Source organism: Amblyomma americanum, chromosome 7, assembly GCF_052857255.1.
Source record: "Amblyomma americanum isolate KBUSLIRL-KWMA chromosome 7, ASM5285725v1, whole genome shotgun sequence".
In the NCBI taxonomy this organism is placed as follows: Eukaryota; Metazoa; Arthropoda; class Arachnida; order Ixodida; family Ixodidae; genus Amblyomma; species Amblyomma americanum.
Window position 1 is genome coordinate 158239446 of NC_135503.1, and position 6413 is coordinate 158245858.

The following is a 6413-nucleotide window of genomic DNA, read 5'->3' on the forward strand; positions in this document are numbered from 1 at the left end:
CAAGGAGGAGTGTCCAATTTATGTCTTCCACTGCAATCAATGGCAATCATAGTAGAAATGTATGGAAATGTTGGCCACAGTCTGTGCTCACTGTGTAGTATGCTCTTCTCTTGTTCTTTTCTTATTTTAACCTGGCACTTTAGGATTGCGGATGTTCTCGACGAGCCCCAGCAAGCGGAGCAATCCCGTGTCACTGCCACGTACAGCCTCACATAGAGCCTGCCAGCTGTACCAAACGATATCCAATTCAGTATAGAGCACCACCAAAGTGGACAGTACTTCAAAGCACGCAGCAGAGTTGTCCAATGGCTCTATCATGACCTCTGCTTATACACCATGTAAGTTATTTGCAAGAATTTTTGACCATGTAGGGCAATGTGGAGATAACTTGGGCTACAAACTTGCGTGGCCATAAGCCATTTTAACGAGAAAGCATGAAGGAGCTCGTGGCGCAGAAAATCCTGTGTCGGCATTGGTAGACGTGAGCAAGAAATTTGAATTTGTTGAAAAGGTGGCTATGTCACACATAGAGCGACGAACTTGAAAAGTGGATGAAATTAGAAAACTGGTGATTGTAAGGTTGCAATGTGCCTGGAACATCATTAGGACATCTAGACATATAAAGTGATCCATCGTATAAAATCCAGCGCTTACAAACATGGACAGAGGACGAGACGAAACGAACTGAAGGCTTTTCAGTTTGTTTCGTCTCGTCCTTTGTCTGTGTTTGTAAGCGCTGGTTTTTATTTGATGGATCACCGCCAAATCGCCCAATCCTCAGTTCTGCATATGAAGTGGATGAGTTGCCCCGAAAGGAAAATTGCGGTTAGTTGAGAATCGAATCCGTGACCCTTGGGTTGCGAGTCAGGCATGCTATTGGTATGTCATGTAGGAATGTTCAAAGGACTTGGTTAAAGAGGGCTGTAAATATGTGTGGTTTAGTCTTTCACATATTGATTGTGAGAGAGCAAGCAATGTCCTTGCTTATCTGAGCAAGGGGAACTGCTGTCACGTCGTAAACTTAAAGGCAGAGCTTATGTGTCCTCCCACGTCTTGCACCTAAGACACTGACTGCATCTGAAACTAAAATGTCTATGTGAGCCTACAAAAGAACATCCTCACTGTGTACTGCCTTACACGTTTGTCTTAACTGTGCTAGGTACCCTGGCAAGCTGTACAATGAGGCTGCGTAAGCTCTGGTGTCCAGGTACCCAAACTTGGCTGACGCATATGGCACCGGCTATGTAAGTAGGCAGCTGAAGCCCTTCAAACTAATCTTGTAGGGACAGCAGACTTTCTTAAATTAACAGGGCGGCCTAGGTGTTCTGAGTATAATAATAATGTCTTCTCTATCAGTGGTAGCCGTACCATTTTCAATGACTCTGTTTTGGGCGCCACTGATAGAGTCATTCACACCACAGTGCATGCTGCTGGCATGGCTGGCTGATTCTCTTTCATAAAATACTATCTCACACAAAAAAAATGGGATCAAAAATTGTTCAGATATTTCCTGTGGTACGTCGCTAGTGAGCAGGTCCTCTTTCCCTCTTGCTGCAGTAGCGGGGCAGCCATGAGTAATACTTGTTGGGGGGCTAGTTGGTGCATGTTTCCAGAAGATGGTTGTAGCGCCGAAAAAGACAGCAAATTTGGCACACAATTTGAAGCATGTGGCAACAAAATATAAGGTTCCTGTGGTTTTTTCTACCCCAAAGAAACTGGCTGGCTTGTGCGTTAAAACTGATCCCAACAAGGTAAACAAGACTGATTGTAAAAAGAAGCATGCAGCTCCGCTTGTTAAATGTGCCGTGGGAGTCGTATATCAGATTCCTCTCACATGCGGAAAGCACATTGGACAAACCGGCCGCTGTAATAACGACCAACTAGTGGAACATAATCGGGATTTACAAAATGCACTGGTTCTCATCTGCCACATCATTATAAAGCCTGCAGAGAAGAAAGGAAGATTAAGTGTGTGGCAAGGCTGAAAGAAGCAAAGGTTTTAAACAAGTAAGGACCAGACAGCCCGTGAACTGTTGGCGGCCTTCTATATTAAAAGAAACTGTAGCGATTGTGTTAGTGCCCCATCTATCTCCATTTATAAGAATGAAACTGCTTTTTTAGATACACGGACGTGAGATATGTGTGTGCCTAACCTATCTTTTATCCGGTTTTTTGTAAAACCCTCGCGCGCATGTGTGGTTCTTGCTACCCATCTTGATTTGTCCTTATATTCATTCGCATTCACGGTGAATAAATAGTTGGAAGTTGTGCCTGTCCCGTCTTGCTTGCTATGTGTTGTCTTTTTCGGTGCTACAGCCGTCTTCTGGAGGTAGTCATGAAGACTGTCGAATAGGACGGTGTATTAAAGGGTTGTACGAGAGAGCTTGATAATCCTGGCCCAGCTTGTCTGGTTGGCATTTGAATTGAAGGGCCATTGGTTGGCCTAGTTATTAGAGAACTCCAAGTGATCAAAATTAATCCAGAAACTCCACTGTGGTGCCCATCGTAGCTGATGTGTCGTTTCAGGACATTAAAACAACAAAAAGTTTGCCTCACAGTGAAAATATAATTGGAAAACAAAGCTTGAATTACTGGAAAGGAACTCTATGCTGCAAATTTGGTAATGTGCGCGCTACCATAAAAAAGTAATGTCGGCGAGAGATCAGTGTGGGTCCTTTAGTGTTTTTATGCTATCAAAAATGTGCTGCAATAAAATATGGAGCAATATCTATAGCTTCTCATGAGGTATTTTTATGTCCATGGGTGTTTACTGGTAGCTTGTGATCAACACCATCACTGTTAGCATGTATTTAATTGTACTGTGATTGCTTTTGTCAGTGCAAGTAGTAATGCTTGCATTGTGTGGGATGTTTTAAATACAGGACTCTTGGCGAGAAGCTCTCCGTTTCAAGGCAAAATATGAGCGGAGAAAAATCCGTATCCAGCAGAATGATGGGGCAGATTCTCCACCGTCAAAAAAACCAACGAAAGATGGGAAAGTGGCCACGGTTGGCGGAAATGCCCTGCAGCGTGTTTTGAGGCCGTCTGTGGCATGCATTTGGATTTCATATAGTCCTTGTGCTGAAGACAGCCTGGTGTGCAGTGTGAAGTAGGCTCCTTTTGCTTGCAGGCAACTGCACCAGACGGGGAGGATGAGGAGAGTATTGCTGGCCACATCGAAGGAATGAAGTCCGCGGTACAAAAAGCTCGGACAGACATGGCTTACATAATAGACTGTATGCGCCGTACATTTCCTACCCAAAGGAAGTGGATTGGATCCGAGGATCCATCAGTGGAAGTGGCAATACAGAAATTTCCAGCATTGGCCATGAGCTCAATCGTAAGTTCAGTAACTAGACCATCAGTTAGCGAAGCAAGGAAAAAGAAATTTTCTTTTTCTCTTTTGTCTTTCTTTCTTTTAATCCTTTCCTTTTTTGATTTCAGTTGCGGTGCCTGCACTTTGCATTCCATCTTAGTGGAGGCGAAATACAAAAGTGTGGATATGCTGTGTGACGTCAGTGCATGTTTAAGGACCTCAGATGGTCTACACTGTCTGGAGCCTTTCACTACGGCGTCCCATATGGCCTGAATCGTCTTGGGACGTTAAACCCGCTAAAGCAATTAGGCGGAAGTGGTCTATATGTGCAGAAAATTCAGCTCAAATTTATTTCTCTTTGCCTCAGTGGAGACCTGATTGAATGGCTCGCACTGTTTGAATCTCAGAATACACCTAGGGTTGGTTCAGTTTAGCATGCCCTGATTCCACATTCTGGTCTTTTTGTTTTTGTTGCTCGACTTCTGCTGTTTAGTCGTTTATTTATTGCACGGTTCTTGTATGTGCTTCAAGTTGGTACTACCGGTGTTTGCTGGTGACCGCTGTTACATGGTGGACACTGAAGGGAAATATCGAACTAAGCAAAACAGTCAGGATATTCGTGAGGGACCGTACTTATACTTTCGATGCACTGAATAGTACCTGCATTGCAGAGAAAATCCACACAATGAAAGTCCAAAGATCATTCCACATTTAAGCGGAAATGCCACAGGAAAAAAAACAATTTTAAATAGTCCATCCAGAGCAGTGAAATTTTGTGTGCTTATACTGCTTTTCTGCTCTTTTCAGGACACTAATTAGTTCTCTTGTAGTGCGCACTTTTGCTCAGTGCTGCTAACAGGCCTCAAAAAACAATTTGTGTAGGTTTAATTTTACTTGAACCTGGTTATAACTAGAAAAAGCATTCGTGGGTGGTCCAACTCGCTCATCCATTGTAGATGAAGGCGGCAGACACAACCATTTTGTTGCAGCTTCTAATCACATGATCACCATGACGTCACACATGGTGGTGACGCCACCAAAGGCCAAAGGTTCTTTGCCACGGCAACTATTCCCTGTTGAATCTCTCCGTAACCAGCCAACTTGGGCTCTCTCCTTACTGGTGGCAGTGCTCGGCAAAGCCATCTACCGGTTGCGTGCCTTAAGTCTCAGCTACTGTGCCACTCTGCGGGTAGTGTTATAAAAGCTTGGAGGGCCTATAAAACACTACTAGGAAAGTTGGAGCCAGGGGAATTTCTGAGTTGTACCTGGAGTAGTAGAGCTTTTGCTCTAAAAAGGCCCTTTTGTGCGCATGCTTTCTCATAGAAAATGTTCACTGGGAACTACCGGCAGTAGCTTATTTTATAGCTTACTAACTATAGAATGCAGGGAAATAGCCCTGATGTAGTCATGGAAGTTCCTGGTGTGAAAAAAAAAAGTGATGTTATTGTTATGTTTTTGGGACTCATTACTGTTGTATCGTTTCTATACACTTGCATTAGAGATACTGCAATTCTTAGGCGACATCTGAAGCTACACAATGCAAAGGACACATTTGCCAAGTTTCAGTGCGATACGAAAAGTGCAAGTACCAAAAATTCTCGGCGGACTTCGAAAATTTGCACCCAGGATCTTTTGTAAGTCTCCATTCCATATCACGGTGAAACGTCGCAGATGTGTTCTGTAGAATGTGTATGTGTAACTTGCAAATATCTATCCAGAATTTCAATATCTCTGCTACAAGTTTAGAGAGGCTTCAAACTACACTAATCTAAGTAATGATTCTGAAAAACAAAAGGGTAACATCATCACAATTTATTTTTCCCATACTAGAAAAACTTTCATGACCAAATTTGAGCTAGTTTCCGGCATTCTACAATTATTAAGCCGCAAAATTAGCTGTTGCTCTTCGTACCCAGTGAAAATTTTCAATGTGAAATCGTGCACAAAAGGTTCTTTGTTTTAATCTTGTTAGCAACACTGAGCTAAAAGTAATCCTTCTACAAGGAAAATAATTATTGTTCTGAAAAAGGTAGAAAAAACAGTATAAGTGCAGTTTCATTGTTCTAGGTAGATTAGTTAAAAAGATTTCTTTTAGTAGCTTCTCTCGTTAAAGTCCCCACGGAAAATGAAGCACAGTGACAATATTTGTATGATGCATTTGTAATGGAGCTCTGCGGCCAATGAGAGGTGCCACCTGCCTGCCGGGGGCACTGGTGCATCTCTTAAAGGGACACTGAGACGAGCCCTATAAATTTTTTTTAGCAAAATCTGATAGTTCGGCATTTCATGGCTTTGTTTCCGCTTGTTCGGGAGCGAAAGATGCATTCATTTCAAAGAAATTTCGATTCGAAGTTGAAAAAGTTTTTCCCGCCGCTCTGATCCAAACTCGAGAACTCTTATTACGTCAAGGAGAACTCTTATGACGTCACAGGACGTAGAGATGTGAAACGTGACGTAAACGGAGACTCCGTGATTTCTGGCTGCTAGCAGTGCGGTCTAGCAGCCGCCGAAATGAAAGCTACTGCCGCCGCACGTTGAAGGCATCTATCGGGAGTCGCTACCGTCAATTCGTTTACGTTTGCACGGGCGTCTTGTCAGCGTTGCGATGAATCTCGTTCCCGAACCCAACGACGTAGTTCTCGCAAAAACTCCGGCCTGCATTTCAGCGACCTCAGCCCCTACAGAGTGTGCGATGCTTTTGAGCGAGCACGGTTAGGTTAGGCGCCGGATGGTCGTTTCCCCCTTCCTCAGTGAGCAACCGTTGCAAACTAAATAATAAATATCGTAACCCCAGTGCGGGGAGCTTACTGCTCATAGAAAACCTGTGCTGAAGTTTGTTGTGTCGACCACTACATTTCAATACGCAGCCTAGCAGTGAGAGGTGTAAGCAGTTTCTGGCACACTCATAGTGCTTCCTACCTGCCCTTATTGCATGAGCTTCCACACATTGTGAAGGCCACACTAGGCGAGCATCACTAATTTGGTCTGCAGGGACTGCCATCTGTGGCTATGCTGAGCAGGAAAGGGAAAGACGGGTCTTTGTTTAGTGAAGGCTGGAGAACTGAGGAGCAAGTGTCAATCTGCAGCAGAATAAAGT

General features: G+C 43.7%; 1 long non-coding RNA gene across 1 annotated transcript; it reads left to right on the forward strand.

The window, feature by feature from the left end:
• The first annotated feature begins 278 nt into the window (after positions 1–278).
• On the forward strand, positions 279–4915 carry LOC144096714 (uncharacterized). Its single transcript, XR_013306819.1, has 3 exons — positions 279–338; positions 2883–3340; positions 4816–4915. It is a non-coding gene; the product is annotated as an uncharacterized LOC144096714 (long non-coding RNA).
• Positions 4916–6413: the final 1498 nt, after the last annotated feature.